Consider the following 15,645-nt stretch of genomic DNA (forward strand, 5'->3'; position numbering starts at 1 on the left):
GACAAATGACATATAAGGTTGACAAACAGCTGATTAAAAGAAGAAAGAGATTAACACGTATACGATGATGTATTCGTGCGCGTGTATATTTTCCCATTTATTTCATTCATTCGATTCACACAACTCACAACCAACACAAAGCCCGATACTATGGATTCTACGATTATTGCGCAAAGAGGGGGAAAAGGATCACCACCGGTTCCGAAAGCATCTCTCTCTCTCTCTCTCTTGGAGAATCTCTTTTCATTCATAAACTCTTTCTGCTATAATGGAATGCTCGAGTTTGACTGACTTGAAAAATATACACCAAACAAGAGAGAGATATATATTTAGAAAGAGAGTAGAGAGACAGGTCGATGTATATAGGTAGGAAAATTCCGCACACGCGGAGGACTCGAAGATAAATCAAGCGAGTCACTTTCCGGGCGGTGTGTTTGAGAAGAAACACACACCGAAACCTCCTTTCGACTTTTCTCAGACAAACAAGAAAAAAAATATTGTTATCTCTTGACTCGCTTATCATCGTCCATCTGTCCGAAAGCGAGGCGAGTCCGCGGCAGGAACGATAGCGATATCGGGAGCGCATGCTGCGCGAGAAGGTCGAGCGAGTCACCCACATTTGTACTTTTACGTGTACGCGTATGTGCACATATGCACACGGATATATGTACGTAGGCGTAGGTGTAGCTCTTACGTAATCGCGTATATACGTACATACATACGCGAATAAGACGATCACACGTTGGTAGTCGTCGTCGCTGTCGCCGTCGTCGTCGTCGTCACCGTCGGCTTTCACGGTGGATCCTCGAAAGGCCAGAGGTGAGGATCCAGCGAACCGTACACAAAACCGCTTCGCTGCAAAATCGGGAGATTGGACGTCACGGGGATATCTACGGGTGGGTTTTTTGCGCTATCACGGGGTGTACCGTCAAAGGAAGGGTCGCGTTTGCCGCTGCTGCTGATGCTGGTGCTGCCGGGGTTCGTCGCCGCAGAAGGACGGGATGACGTAACTTGGCTCTCGCCCGGACACTCTCTCGACGAACGATGGTTATATATACGTAATCATTCACGCGACCACACACACACACGCACACACGAAGATAACGCTAATATCTCGTCGTATGACTAATTGAGAACGTTTAAGGCTCCTGGGTGCTCATCGCGGCCATATTGGATTGTGACGTCAGAGGCGAGAAAGCACACGCTGAAAATTCTTATTGTTAGATGCCATTTTTTAATGAAAAGATATTTCGATTAAACAGCACTTAAGATGGCTTTAGCACACTCTTAAAAATCCCCGAAAACTATCCTTTTCCCTTTATAATCAATCAACATCTGTAAAATGATCGAGATATCAGACTTTGACATGCGGAATGACTGCGCATGTGCAAAGACCAGACGGACTGGGCTTCATAATATTACATTTTACAACTGTTGATTAATTATAAAGGGGAAAGGATAGTTTTCGGGGTTTTTTAAGAGTGTGCTAAAGCCATCTGAAGTGCTGTTTCATCGAAATATTTTTTTATTTCGAAATGGCATCTAAGAAATTTTAGCGTGTGTTTTCTCGCCTCTGACGTCACGATTTCGACATGGTCAGAAAGGAGCCAGGAGCCTTAAGAGTTAGAGAATACACGAACCTTTCCGAGAAGAAGGATCTTTTTTCCGCCGAAATTTCCTATCGTACGAGAAAAAGAAAACGGCATTATTTGTTTTTTCTCTTTTTTTTTTAAATTTTGCCAGTTGACGTTAAATAAATTCATATTATAAAATATATAAAAAGATTCAAGTATATATTATACTTTTTATAATTTTTTTCGAAACTTACATTCGACCGATCACTTTAATTCGATATTAAAGAAAGATCATTATTGTAATAATTTTTCTATAATTTTATAAATTCATCATTTAATATATAAATTTACAAACGCGCTATCCTGGAGTCCTCGTCGAACCTGGTATCGAGGTATCCAAGTAGGCATATCCACAACATCCGCCTTTATTCGCGGAACGCATTCATTATCGTCGGTCTCGACCGACGTCGGTGAGAGAGAAAGAGAGAGAGAGATCGTCGGTGAGATTCGGGCAGAAATTTCGCGGGGCCTTCTTCTCTCGAGACGAATGGCATCCCGTCGTTCCAGAAGCGAGAGAGCGCTAACCGTGGGCTTCGCAACCGTGGTTATTGGCCGATCGCGAACGCGCCAAGCCACGTCGACCCGCGGACCGAACCGCGCCGGCGTTAATGCGGCTTTGGGCGTCTCGCGGCCCCTCTCGCGATCCCCTCGCGGCCTCCTTCGCCTGTATCCCCTCTGTCCCTCTCTCCACCCCGGTCCCTCGGAGTTCTTTTTTTTCCTCTCTTTTTACGTGCGCCTCGCGCGGCCTTCGAAAGATCTCTCCTTCGCCGAAGGAGCGCGAGCAAAGGGGGATCGGGGGAGAGGGAGAGAGAGGAGGCGGACGGGTCCGAAGAGGGCCGCGGGGTGTAGAGAGAGTGTAGACGAGAAAGAAAAAGATGCGAGGGAAAGAGAGAGAGAGAGAGAGAAAAGGCTCTTCTCTCCGCGGGCTTCTGGCCTGTGAACGAGGAGGCGAGCGAGGAGGTAAAAATCGCGAGAGAGCCGTCAATTAGGAGCGCTCGCGCGGTTCTCCGGAGCCTCCTCCGTTCCTTCCTTGCGCGAACAAAGAGCGACTTTGTCGCCCGTCTCTCTGATGTCTCTCCTCTTCTCTCCCGTCTCCCCGCCGGTCTATCTCTCGACGGACGGAGATATCGACGAGATATCGCGGCGAACGTTGGAATTCGTTGTCGCTTCGGTGTCGTTTGTTCGTGATAATTGTAGTGAATTTTCGTCGGAAATAGACAGGGCTTAGCCATCTGAGAAATTCTCGATTCAGTCTTATTCGTTCGAATTGCAAGTTTCATTAATAAATAGAGATTAATTTGGGAAAAGATAGTTTTTAAAGAGGATAGATTTATTGTATATAATTATGCGGAAAAAGAGAAAGAAAATCAGCTATTTATATCATGACGCGATGAGATGTATAAAATATCCTCTATTTTTTGATCAACGTAAAATCGATTTTTTCTAGATTCAATTAAATTCCAAGAGCTTTAACCCTCCGTCAGCAGTCATTTTTTTTACTAACGCCGTCAGTAAACTGGATCTTTTTTAAGTTCACCCCATATTATTTTTACGTTCTAGACTTTCAAAAAATAAAGAAAAATCTGGATTATTTATTAATATCTCTATTATAATATCCAATATAAATTTTAAAGCCAAATATTAAAAAAACCCAATTATTGTTTATACAAAGCGAAATTTGAACAGCAATTTGGAAAAAATAGAAATTTGCTTGTGCCTTAAAAGACCTAGACGGAGGGCTAATAACTGTTTCACGCGATGCAGACAAAATTGTTAAAGAAAAATAATCAGAGATCAGCTGTGAGAGAGAATGACAGTTCGACGAACTATAAAATTTCACAATCTCGCGTCGCGATGGAAAAGCGATCGTATGTAAAACACACACCTTAACACGCCCCTCCTGATATTCTTTCTCTCGAACAAGTGCCTGTATGCCGCGGGTAACCCGATAATTTATAGCGGCGCAAGAGAGACCGAGGAGAGAAAGAAAGAGAAGAGAGAAGAGGAGAAAGAGATGGAGTGCGCCGCAGCGCGTAAAGTCCCTCCGTTTACGCAGATACGCGCCGCTTTATGTATACACATATTCGCACATGCGTGCGCTCTCGTCATCCTCCTCGCTCTCTCTCTCTCTCTCGCGGCTCCCCATATGTTTCCCGTAATAATGATGACGAGCGCGCGCGTCGAGACGGAAGAGCGCTCAAATTTCCCGCGTGAACGACACGTTGCGTGCGTGCGTGCGTACGTGCGTGCGTGCGTGCGTACCATAAAATGTTGGATCTCTCGGGGTCGAGATTCCTCCCCTGCCTGATGCGCGCAACTTCTTCTCTCTTCTCTTCTCTTCTCTCGGTCGCACATTTATATAGGCCACGCGGTATACGAGATATCCGCTAGCAGACTATCGATTCGCTGCTTTCGCGCTATGTCATATCGTTCCGACACACTACACGAGAAATCGAGGAACAAGGGATAACAAAGATGAAAAAGGAGACGGCGAAAATTTGCGCAGGAATGATCACGAAAAAGGATACAAAAGCGACATAGAATAATAGACGTGAACCGACCAAATACTTTTTTACAGTCATGACATGACTGTACGATATCCTGCTGTGTCCCGATAGTATACAGCCGTTTTTCTAAGGTCGCCCGCTGAGAACCTGGAAGAAATTAGACAATTCCGGACCGCCACTAAAAGTAATCCGAAATAAACTAAAGAAAATCGCTGTCACTTGGACGACGAGCGATTTGAGTCGCAAACCTGACGAACGTGCGGAACAAAGTAAAGCTATCCTCGGTCAAATATGACGCCAATCGACCGAGAGACATCATTTCTACTTATAAGCGCGCAAGAGAGAGAGATAAACGACTTTCCTATTAAATAAAGATTTTTTTCTCTCCTAGCATTTCTCGACGTCACATTTTCGCCTTCTCTCCTTCTCAAACGATTACGCGACGCTATTAGTATTCTATCGTGGTGCATCGTCGCATGCTTGTAACGTGTTACAAGGCTAAGTCGTTATAACGAGTATCGGAAAGATTTGTCGGAGGCTTTCTAACTTTTAATTCAATTCCGTTACTACGGGTAGCCCTTTCCTTCTTTCCCTCGCGTCTCGTCCTCTCTGTCCTTCGTATTATAAGCCGACGACGTCTCTACCTACGAGAGAGCGACTACTGGCGCAACCACAGACGAGAAAATCGCGGCGATTACACACCATGACCATTACCATTATGCCATCCGCGAAAGCTATTTATTAAAGCGACGCGAGAGGAGTCAGACGTCCGGGGTTGGATAAAAGCGCATTTTACACGCGTCAGCGAATCGCGTCTGAAATTCTGGGAATTGTACTCTCTAACTGCGCTCTTGCTTTGTAGCCGAATGCTCTTTGGCCAGAGGTGTGTGCACCAATTATTGATCGGAGTAATTGATGGTAACAATCATTTGGAAGGACGTGATTCTGTATGCGAAAATATAAACGCGAGCGTGTAGTCAAAATTTTTTTTTCATACATACACACACACGAAGCGCTTCGTTTCCGCGAGAATGTCAATCAATCTTATTACAATTTAATCACCAGGATCGTTATAATTCAATTTTTCGCTCAATGTTTATATTTATATGATTTATGATTTGTAAATAGATGACAAGCGGAAAATAACGTACAATATCATAACGTCGTCGAGTATACAATCGAATAACAATATATTAAACAACGGAAATCTCTCAAAAGGCAAATAAAAGTGGCCGTGAAAATACAATCAGGAAAATTCGTTTATATCTCATCGTCTCACTCTTACACTCTTCTCAATGTTCTTCTTAAAAAGAAAAAAAAGAAGAAAAAAATGCTCGCACATAAAGTGTGCATAATTAATCAAAAGATCAAATTTCACGTTCGATATCTAATAAAATACCTTCGATATCTAACAAAAATAAAAGCAAAGAAAAGATAACGTGTCAACACCGGCATCGTCATCGGATGTTAGGCGATCGATTAATGCCATATACGTGTGAAAATTCGATGCTCGTCATTATTGTTGGACATCGCAACTGCACACACGTTCTTTTTATCGTTTTTTTTTTTTTTTTTTTGCTGTACTTAGTGTCGCGCTATCGTATTGCAAGAGCGGTAACGCGATTAACGAGCACAATTGCGTGCGTATGTATACCTACTGATTGCAGATCTGTCTGATTACTGCTGGATAGGCGCGTGCGTCCAATTAACATAGTAGTAATTTATATCTCGACGTGTTTTGTCGTTGTCATATTTTGTAATTTTCAAAGAATCCGACAAAATCTGACCGACAACCTTTACGTAGTGCACATTGGATGACATTAATGCCGGCGGTAAAACGTCATTTTTCAAGAAAAAAAAGGGTTGATTTCAAAATCGTGTAAATCGGTAAAAAAAAATCGTAGGAAAATTTTTAAAAAAGCATTTTGTAGGTAAAATGTTGTAGTTTGTGATATTTAAATTGAATTTTGCGAAAGAAATTTTTTTATCAAACTGCAGAGTATCAAAAATAATTTTAAGGAACAAATCAACGTTTTTAGTTTTAGCAGCAAACAAAGAAGATAGACAAATTTTTTATAATCATCAAGAACGCGTTAAAGTTGACACTTTGAGCTTTAAAATGCTTTTTTATTTTTTTATCTACGATGATTTTTCACCGAGTTACGACATTATTTATAAAAAATATAGGGTTTGCTTCAAAATCGTGTAAATCGGACAAAAAAATTCGTAGGAAAATTAAAAAAAAAAAGCGTTTTGTAGGGAAAATGTTGTAGTTTATGGAACGTGAGTTGAATTTTTCGAAAGAAATTTTTTTTATCGAGTTTCAAGTTGTCAAAATTTCGTAATTTTAAGGAACAAAACAATGTGTTCCTTTTTTGAAGCATAGAACAGGAAAGATAAAAAAATAGAACAAGCATATCGACAGCGCTTAAAATTGAAACTTCAAGCTTTGAAACGCTTTTTCAATTTTTTTTCTACGATGATTTTTCGCCGAGTTTCAGCGATTTGAAAATAGCTTAATTTTTAGGGTTTATAAAGTGAGACTGAATCTTGGCAATCTTGCAAACGCTACCATGCATGAGTATTTAGAACGAATATTTATTACTATTCTTCTGTTTCAATATCTTTTGCAATGTCTTGATTTTTTATTTATTAAATTATATATTTTTTAACAAAGGAAACTTATTATTTGTGGTTACATATTTAATTAAAAGTTTTATATGATTAAAAAATATTCTACTTTGATTCGCTAGATTCCTATAATTTTCTCATTTCGACTATCTAATTATTTAATGTCATCTTTATAAGATAAGAGTCCTTAAAAAACAAAGTTTGTTTGTTCTTGTAAAGTAATAATATATTGTTTGTTCTTATATAAGATAATAATATATGCGCTTATAATAAATATTTAAACTTTTCAATTGTACTTAGCAATGATGCATGCGTAACATTGATATAAGTTTATTCTCACCAAAAAAACATTATATATAAAAAATTGTGAAAATAAAATCTCCCAATTTTTTTATGGCGATTAAATTTAGAAATATGTATTCTTGGAAATCGAAAGCTCCTAGTATTCTTAGATAATACTGTGCAACTAACTGCTACACTGTGCGATTACCTGTCAATTTTTTAGTAATAATAATAAATAACATCAATTCTTGGAAAATTTGCAGTTACTTGCCTGACGTTCTTTTAGATTTAAGTAAAGCAAGGCTTTTAAACAAGGCTTTGCGGATTATCTACCTGAAAAGCATATACCCGGAGCTGGAGCGGGATCGTAAAGATTTCGAAAAACGGACGTTTGAGGTTGAAGCGAATTCCACAACTTATTGGGTTCCGGAAAAACGGAACGGAAGAGCCTGACGCCCTTTTCCTTTGCCTATGTCACGTCACATGGTATTTCTGGTTGCTTTCATAGTATTTCATGATTACTGTTGGAGCTACATATGTTAACGACAAAATCGGTGCAAACATATTGGAAGACTTAAAGGATTATTTAGCGAAAGTATTCAGGGAAACGTGCAGTCAACTATATGCAAATAATAGAAAAAAGAAGAAAGAGCTAACATGTGTTCAACAAATTTCGAGTTTGCACATGGGGATATATGCGCATTTCAGACGACAGAATATTTCGATAAAAATAAATAAATAAATAAATAAATAAACAAATAAATTTTATATATATATATATATATAAAGAATAAAATAAATTTAAAAAAAGAAAAAGTGGAGCGTAATTTTTTCAGGGCCTTTGATACGACCAATAGCGCGCGATACCTTTTTTCCAAGCTCGTACGGTTCCCTTTGACGCCACGTTACTTCGTTAAATATCATACTCTGTCGAAGGGGAGGGAGGGAGGACATTTTTGTCGTGTGAAACGATCGCTACTTGGCAAGGAGAAAAAAGAGAAAGAGAAAGAGAGAGAGAGAGAGAAAGAGAGAAAAAGAAAAATCGGTACGGCGAGTCGACGTAGTATTTTACGGGAGCATCGGCCGATTAACGCGAAAGGGCCGCGCTTTCGGCTCTCGGATCGATGAGAGAACTCGGCTCTTTAATTCTCCCGGAGCATTAAAATCGATCTCTCTCTCCCTCTCGCCATGAAATTTCCCTTTCCCCCGTTTTCGCGAGAAAGAGGAGGAACGGGGGAGAAAAGACCAATAAGTAGTTTCTCTCTCCCATCCCCCTCGTGACCTCTCCCGCAGTAATAATACTGTCCCTCTCAGTTTAAGTTTCCTTTTGAATAACCTGTAGGTCACCGCATAAAAAGGAAACTTGTTGCGTTTACTTTATGTGTGTATACGTATACAGAGAGTGTCTCTCTCTTTCTCTCTCTTCCTCGCTCTTTGCCGAACCCAACTTCCACAGCGATAGAATACCACGTAGATATAACGGCGTTTGTAGAAATACGGTCTCGATCCCGAGATAACTTTCGCAAAACGATAAACAGTCTGTGAATTAAATGGTCCATATAGATATCGAGTATAAATATCGATCCGGGCATATCTGCGCACACACATCTCCAGAGAAGAAAAATACTATTTAATGCTATGTAATTACAATTTTATAATTGCTATATTATTTCTCCGAGTATATGCGTTTTGTTTTTATTTACCAATGCAATAACCCGTAAAGATGAGCGTCGAGAGTATTATGGGTCAAGGACAGCTTACGCGGACATAAATACATGCGCACACAGAGAAAGACGGAGGGTGAGAGAGTTTCAACGTACTTTTCGCTATCTATAACAGTCGCTCGTCGCAATAAAAACGGTAAACCGACGGTAGCGGCTGAAACGAAAGCGAAACTCACCGTAGTCGGAGATAATAGTCGTTATTACCGGCGCTCTCGTGTGCGATCTAATTAAAATTACTTTGCGACTGTGCGCGTGACACACAGGAGGAGAAGGAGAGGAGGCACGAGCCTCCAACGAGGAAGTGAGAGAGAGGATGGAGAGCACTAACTTGATAATTTGTGTTTTGGGCTGAGTGCTGATCGTTAAAGCATCTGGTTCGGAACTGTTTCGACGATGAATGGAATTGAGCCCGAACAGACCGAATCTCAATGTGGGCAGCTCTCGCCGTACACTTGTTGCAGTGTTGCCACCCCGAGCAGAAAGATAGGATCGACCTGCTTCTATAACTCTAGTTTGGCTTTCTGATATATGACAACATAGGACACCACACCACACCACATAGAAATGCACATATATATATACACACACACACACACACTCACACAATACTAACGCTCCGAGCATCCGTAATGGCTTTATCATAAGGGATGAAACGGGAGCCATTAAGTAACGCGAGATCTCCGATTGAGGGCGGCAAACAAAAGCCACGTACCGATTAATTTGATAATAACACCGTTACCTAATTGAGCAGAGCGATTTAATTGACATCCGCATAATCGATCGCCGCGCGACCGTCGGAAATTCAAGCCTAGCTTTTTGTTTGTAGCTGTGCACCTTTATTCAGTGTAAATTATCTTTTGCATATCTCTGTCGATGCTGAGAAATTAATTGCTAATAACAAGCGTTTAAATTAAAAAAAAGATCACATTTTTTTCTAAAAATATTGATGTGCTCTTCAATGCATTCGACAATCAATTTATCTATCTCTTGGATTTTTCCCTTTGTAGAACAAATTGAGATATTTAATTTCAAAATCTATTTGACAATACTTTTTTCACATAAAAAAGTAATTAAAAATTAAAAGTAATATTTTTATCTGAAGAAGAATATTTTTATCTTTAAGAAAAACTTGTTTCATCTATTACTTATTTATTTAAATTGATTTAAATTTATTTAAGCATTTAGAATCATATTTCATACATTTTTGACTGTTTTAAACCAATTTTACACATAATTCGCGGATACCCTGTATATATAGTTAATATAAATTTAAAAAAATTAAAAATAATTTAAAAAATTAATAAATAATATTGCAGTTCTTGTAAATTGAGAAAAAACTTGTTTATATGACAAATATTAATTTATCTTGTTTTGATATTTAAATTGCTATTTTGGTTGTTATAAATAGGAAGAGACTTGCAATCATTATCCGCGGGCCAGACTAGTATCAAGTTATTGCATTCTTTGCGTTATTTAGCGATTACCACGTGTAAGTGCATTATTACGAGGTTCTACTGCTTTAAATTTCATATTTTGTATTATATTCGCGGAGCGGGTGTTGAACATTCATGCCCTAAACCACCCTTGCCGTCACGAGAACAATATAAGTATTCTTTTGTGTATTCTTTTTTGTTCTAGACTATTTCACGCGGTCCAGGTAAAAAATGTCGCGAATTTTCCTTAAAATAACAGACAGACGAGAATGGAATGTAGGGACTACCTGATGGCAGATCTTTCGTGGAAATCAGTCAGAGAAGTGACGACAAACAAACTGTTTCCACTGTAGGCGCGACGTACATTTCCGGTGCATCTTTCGATATCTCCTTTTTTTCGAGATATTTTGACGATTTGGTCATAGTTTTTCCTAGTTTATAATACGTTACACGTATGGGCTGGGAATTATCTTACTTATTGTTAGCTAAAGAGAGCAAGTACCAATTGTTTTACAACAAATTTCTCCTAAACAAAAGCGCAATTTTCCAATACATAAAATAATAAATAACGTATTTAATTTTAATTATGAGTACAATATTTATTTTTAATTTTGTTTTTATTTTATTTTATTTTTATTTTTAATTATGAGTTTTAATATTTAATTTTAATTATTTTACAAGCTAGTTTATATCACTATTATCAGCCCACATGATGTCATCGATTCTATTTGGATGTCCATTGTTAATGCATGTAGAAAAATTTCAAGAAGCATTTTAGGATATAATATATATATAGCCAATTATATATAGCCATTATTATATATATAGCCAAGAAGTTAACTAAAAAACCCTGTCTTTCAAAGCTGCTTTCTTCTTCAAACGAAAGAATTTGGTCAGGAAAAAATGTAGAAAATTGTCAGAAAAAATTTGCTATTTAAAATGTTGTCTTTAAACCTTCTGGATCTACAGATTTCTCTTTTTTCCGGTTAAAAGATGCTTTCTTAGCGAGAGCCCGAAAATTTTACTTCCAGTCCGAGACAGTGTCAGCTGACCAAGAGACAAGAGAGAGAGAGAGAGATAGAGAGAGAGAGAGAGAGAGAGAGAGAGAGCCGTGTGTGTTTGTGCCGCAGCAGAATGTTGAGCTGAGCCGCGCAGTATACTACTTACACCCAGGGTGGATTGTCTCTCATCTCGCTCTTTCGCAAAAGCCGCGTCGGCTCTCTCCCTCGCTTCTCTCCCTATATCTTCGCTCTCGGCCCTGATATCTAGTACATAGGATGATAGTCCTTCTCTGTCTTTCCGTCTCGCTTCGCGTTCTTGCTCCTTCCTTTCCTCTTCGTAGGGTGTATAGGGTGGCGAAGAACACGCGGTATAGGAGCTCGGTGCGAAGAGAGAACTCGCGGCGTAGAAAGCAGGAGAGGGGGAGAGAGGGGGAGAGAGGGGGGGAGAGAGAGAGAGAGAGAGAGAGAGAGAGAGAGAGAGAGAGAGAGAGAGAGAGAGAGAGAGAGAGAGAGAGAGAGAGAGAGAGAGAGAGAGAGAGAGAGAGAGAGAGAGAGAGAGAGAGAGAGAGAGAGAGAGAGAGAGAGAGAGAGAGAGAGAGCGACAGAGAAAAAGGGAGATCAGCACCGAAAATGGGAGAGAGACGGCAGACAGGAAAGCCGGTGGATAAGGGGCATCGGGGAGGCGCGAGGGGTTAGGAGACAGCTGCAGGCCATGCGAGGGTCCGTCGACCAGGCTTGGCCGTTTACCGCGGAATACACCGCGCGCACGCTGGAGAGAATGTGGTAGGAAAGAGAGAACGCGTAATATAGCAGGGACAGAAGGAGACAGAGGCGCGAGGAAACGCGACAGAGGGAGAGAAAGAGAAAGAGAGAGAGAGAGAGAGAGAGAGAGAGAGAGAGAGAGAGAGAGAGAGAGAGAGAGAGAGAGAGAGAGAGAGAGAGAGAGAGAGAGAGAGAGAGAGAGAGAGAGACGACCGGGATAGAAACAGGGACGAGAAAACACGGGAAAGCGAAGAGAGCGAGAGAGGAAGAAGATGAAATGACAGCGAGAGAGAGAGAGCGAGACGACCTACTTCGACGTGGTCCGCGACTCGCTCGTCGCCCCTACCGTGCTTGTCCCCCTGCAACCCCCTTCGGCGTTCCCTCGTCCGATCCTCGACGCGTATACCGTTGCGCCCTCCCCCCTCCTCCCTGCCCCTCCGTCCGTCCCTCGTCGACCCTTCTTCCCCGTCCGCGTTCCCGCTGTCCCCTTTGCCGTCCGCCTCTTCACGACCCTCCAGGCTGTGACTACCTCTCCTCCTCCTCCTCCTCCTCCTCCTCCTCCTCCTTCACCACTCGTTTCTCCATCCCTCTTACCTACCTACCCTACGATGCCTCCCGCCGCCACCCGACGACGGACCCGAACCCTTGGCGCCCCTTTGCTCTTAGCCGCGGATGCGAAAGCCGCGCGGCGGTGTACATGGGGGGATGCGAAGGAGGCGAGCGAACCGAGCGAGGTTCTCTCCAACGAGCCACAGGCAAGTTGCCGTAACTCGCGCTCCGGTAAATTTCCACGGAGACCCTCTACTGCTTCTCTACTCGATATACCTGCTCTCTCTTTATCCCTCTATATCTATCTCTCTCTCTCTTTCTCTCTCTTAGCTATCCACAGCCACACACAGATATGCCACCCTTGTGACACGGGCTTCGCCGGTGTACCTGCTGGTATACGCGGCCGCGCTTTCTCTTTACGTGCTCTCGATTTTCTTCATCAACGCTCTCCTTCTTCGTCTTCCACCTTCCACCGTCGTCTTTCTTTTGCGATATACGATAGACCAGGCTATATAGCGCATCGGGATTTCTTCCTGCGATTACGCGAGCTACCGCTCGACGTTGCGACTCATGTGTCCGCTTACGTGTTCGGGGAGCCGGATGACGGGGTACGTGCAACGATGTGTCAAGAGAGGAGACGGCAGAGAGACGAGGAGAGACGGCAGGCTCTATATCGATTTTCTTTTTTATCGGCTGGAAATTTCGAAATCGCGCACCGAAGGGTTCCCGCTCGATTAAGGACGGCCAGCGAGAGGCCAAGAGGGACGGACGGGTTGATGGCTGGGTAATATAGAGAAGGGTGCAGGAGAGATATCGCGTCGGAGAGGGCCTACTGCTAGCTCGATTAGGACGCGAATGACGGTGAGAGCGAGGGCGAGGCACCCATCGGACGGCCGATAGACCGATACACCGTCAAGGGACGACGTGGAGGAACACCACGTCCACCCCCGCGACGTTGGGGGTTGATCGATCGCGCGTGGCATCATCGGCTAGATTAACTCTGGCAAAAAATAATGAAAACCTTCTCCTCTTTGCGCGCGCCAAGTACCGCGCGATGCAACGCGACTTTAACCCTTTGATCGTCCGGGCCTAACGATTAACGGACAACTTTTATTCGATAGAACGTAATTGTCCTTCGATGTGTCGACCGATATTGTACTATACCTTCTGGATTTCACGAGTAAATATTTTGCTTTCTCAGTTATGTGTCATATATACGCGTGTGCGTGTAAGAGGTATTCACGAGGTAAATCGGAAAGCATAGTACGATAAGAAAAGGAGATGATTTCTCGTACAAAAACAAATCGAAAATGTATAACAAAATGTTTACTCGCAACGCGCATTTGTTTTCGAGAGCATTGACTTTGTCGTCTCATCTCACATATTTCAACAGCGACTACATCTCATGGTTCCCAAGGAATAGAATATTTTCTCAAATAACATAATATTTAAAATAATCTCCAAGTTGCTCAAAATGTATATGAAATGTTTATATTCTTCATTTCAATAAAATTTTGTTGTTTATATACAATTTTTTTTTTTATAAAAGCTGTATATATGTATATGCATGTGAAATGAATTTAAGAGCAAAATGTCATTCGAATTTATCTTATATTTAACGATGAGAAAAAACGCTATTAATTTTTAATTTTTTTAAAATCAATTTTCTAAAAAAAAATAATTCAAAGGAAACAAAATTTTTATTTTACATTTCGGACTAATTTTTTCATGTATAAAATGATTATCTTCATCAGCTTATAATTACGAGACTTACAAGTTACGCGTGTGTAATATCAATGTATTTCCATGTATTAAAAATCTAATCAATTGAATCTCATATTAGTTCATACACAATAGAACACTTGCATACATTTGAATGTATGCGGTACACGTACAAACGTATGCTCGAAAGCCTGCGCAAGGTGAGAGACACTGGGATATACATTCATGAGTCACTCCATTCACGAAATGTGAATTCTCGCTTTGCAAACTTTAGGGGTCAACGGGTCGAGAATGGTTAGCCACTTCTCTCTCTCAGCATACAGATCTCTGCTCTCTCTCTCTCTCTCTTTCTCTCTCCCTCTCCCTGTCGTCCGATATATCGAGTCTTATCCGATACATCGTCTATGACTCTTTCCAAGTTACGTGGCAGTCAGTGCTCTTCTACACCAAGTATTAATCCCAATGTTATTCGAAGAAGTTGCGGGACAACAGAGATGTAGAGGTACAAGTTTCACGGGATTTCCTATCGGTGTACACACAACGAAAGAGAGACAGAGAGAGAGAAAGAGAGATATGATTCGTAGAAGGAGAAGGATCGAGTTTATCACGAGAGATCTTTCACGGTTGCAAGGACGGCGCAGGGCACGATGGTGGGGATAATCGCCGTTCAGAAGTCGGAGGGGTCGGCGGGCGAGAGGGAAGCGAAGGGGGAAGGGGGAGAGGCAGAGAGAAGTAAGAGTAGCAGGAGGTATCATTCACTTTGCGGGAGTCGCACTCCTCCGCTCCGCTCGTAATAATTTTCTTTTTTATGAATGAACTTAACTGTCTTCTCTCTCTCTTCTCCGTTTATCTCTATCTCTTCTATTTTATATCTCTTATTTAATCTTTCTCTCCCTCTCTCTTTCTTTCTCATTCGTCGCACTGTTTTCACACAGGAGGCTGAGTTTACTGAGTTAAACGTGACATTTATGAAAGTTAGAGATTACGTGGACGATAAGCATAGTTAAGCAGCAATAATTACAATACGCGCATCTTTCTGTAGGAATTATATACGCAATTGATTGATTTTTAATGAGTAGATCGATATTGGCATGCAATTTTACATTATGTTTAAAATTATAAATTGAAGAAGGAGATAGGAAAAGCTACATATCTTCCTGAAATCTAGTCGAAATTTTTTTCTTACTTTTTGACGTCAATTTTCAATCTGACATTTACTTTGATACTTTAAGCAATCAAAATCGCTCACTTTATAATCTATAGTTTTACCGAAAATTTCTCTTTTAAGTTTTCAAAGTGAGAAAATATTTGTTTAACATCTATTTGAGATATAAAATATAGAAGCTCAATTCATATATAATAAATTAAATCTATCGAAATCGTCTGGAATCGAAAAACGA

General features: G+C 41.1%; 1 protein-coding gene across 2 annotated transcripts in view; it reads left to right on the forward strand.

Moving 5' to 3' along the window:
* The window catches only part of Dan (protein distal antenna), a 94,225-nt gene that overhangs the window by 69,609 nt on the left and 8,971 nt on the right, over window positions 1–15,645 (forward strand). Inside the window, exon 1 of one of the 2 annotated variants that reach the window (XM_083031908.1) lies at window positions 10,523–10,582. The exons of the other annotated variant lie outside the window; for it this stretch is intronic. The gene's annotated coding sequence lies outside the window, so the exon portion shown is untranslated. Of the gene's footprint in view, window positions 1–10,522; window positions 10,583–15,645 lie in introns of those variants that run through there. 2 annotated transcript variants of the gene reach the window in all.

This window comes from Prenolepis imparis, unplaced genomic scaffold, assembly GCF_030444845.1.
Source record: "Prenolepis imparis isolate NDT839.2.m4 unplaced genomic scaffold, iyPreImpa1.0 SCAF_2, whole genome shotgun sequence".
NCBI classification, from domain to species: Eukaryota; Metazoa; Arthropoda; class Insecta; order Hymenoptera; family Formicidae; genus Prenolepis; species Prenolepis imparis.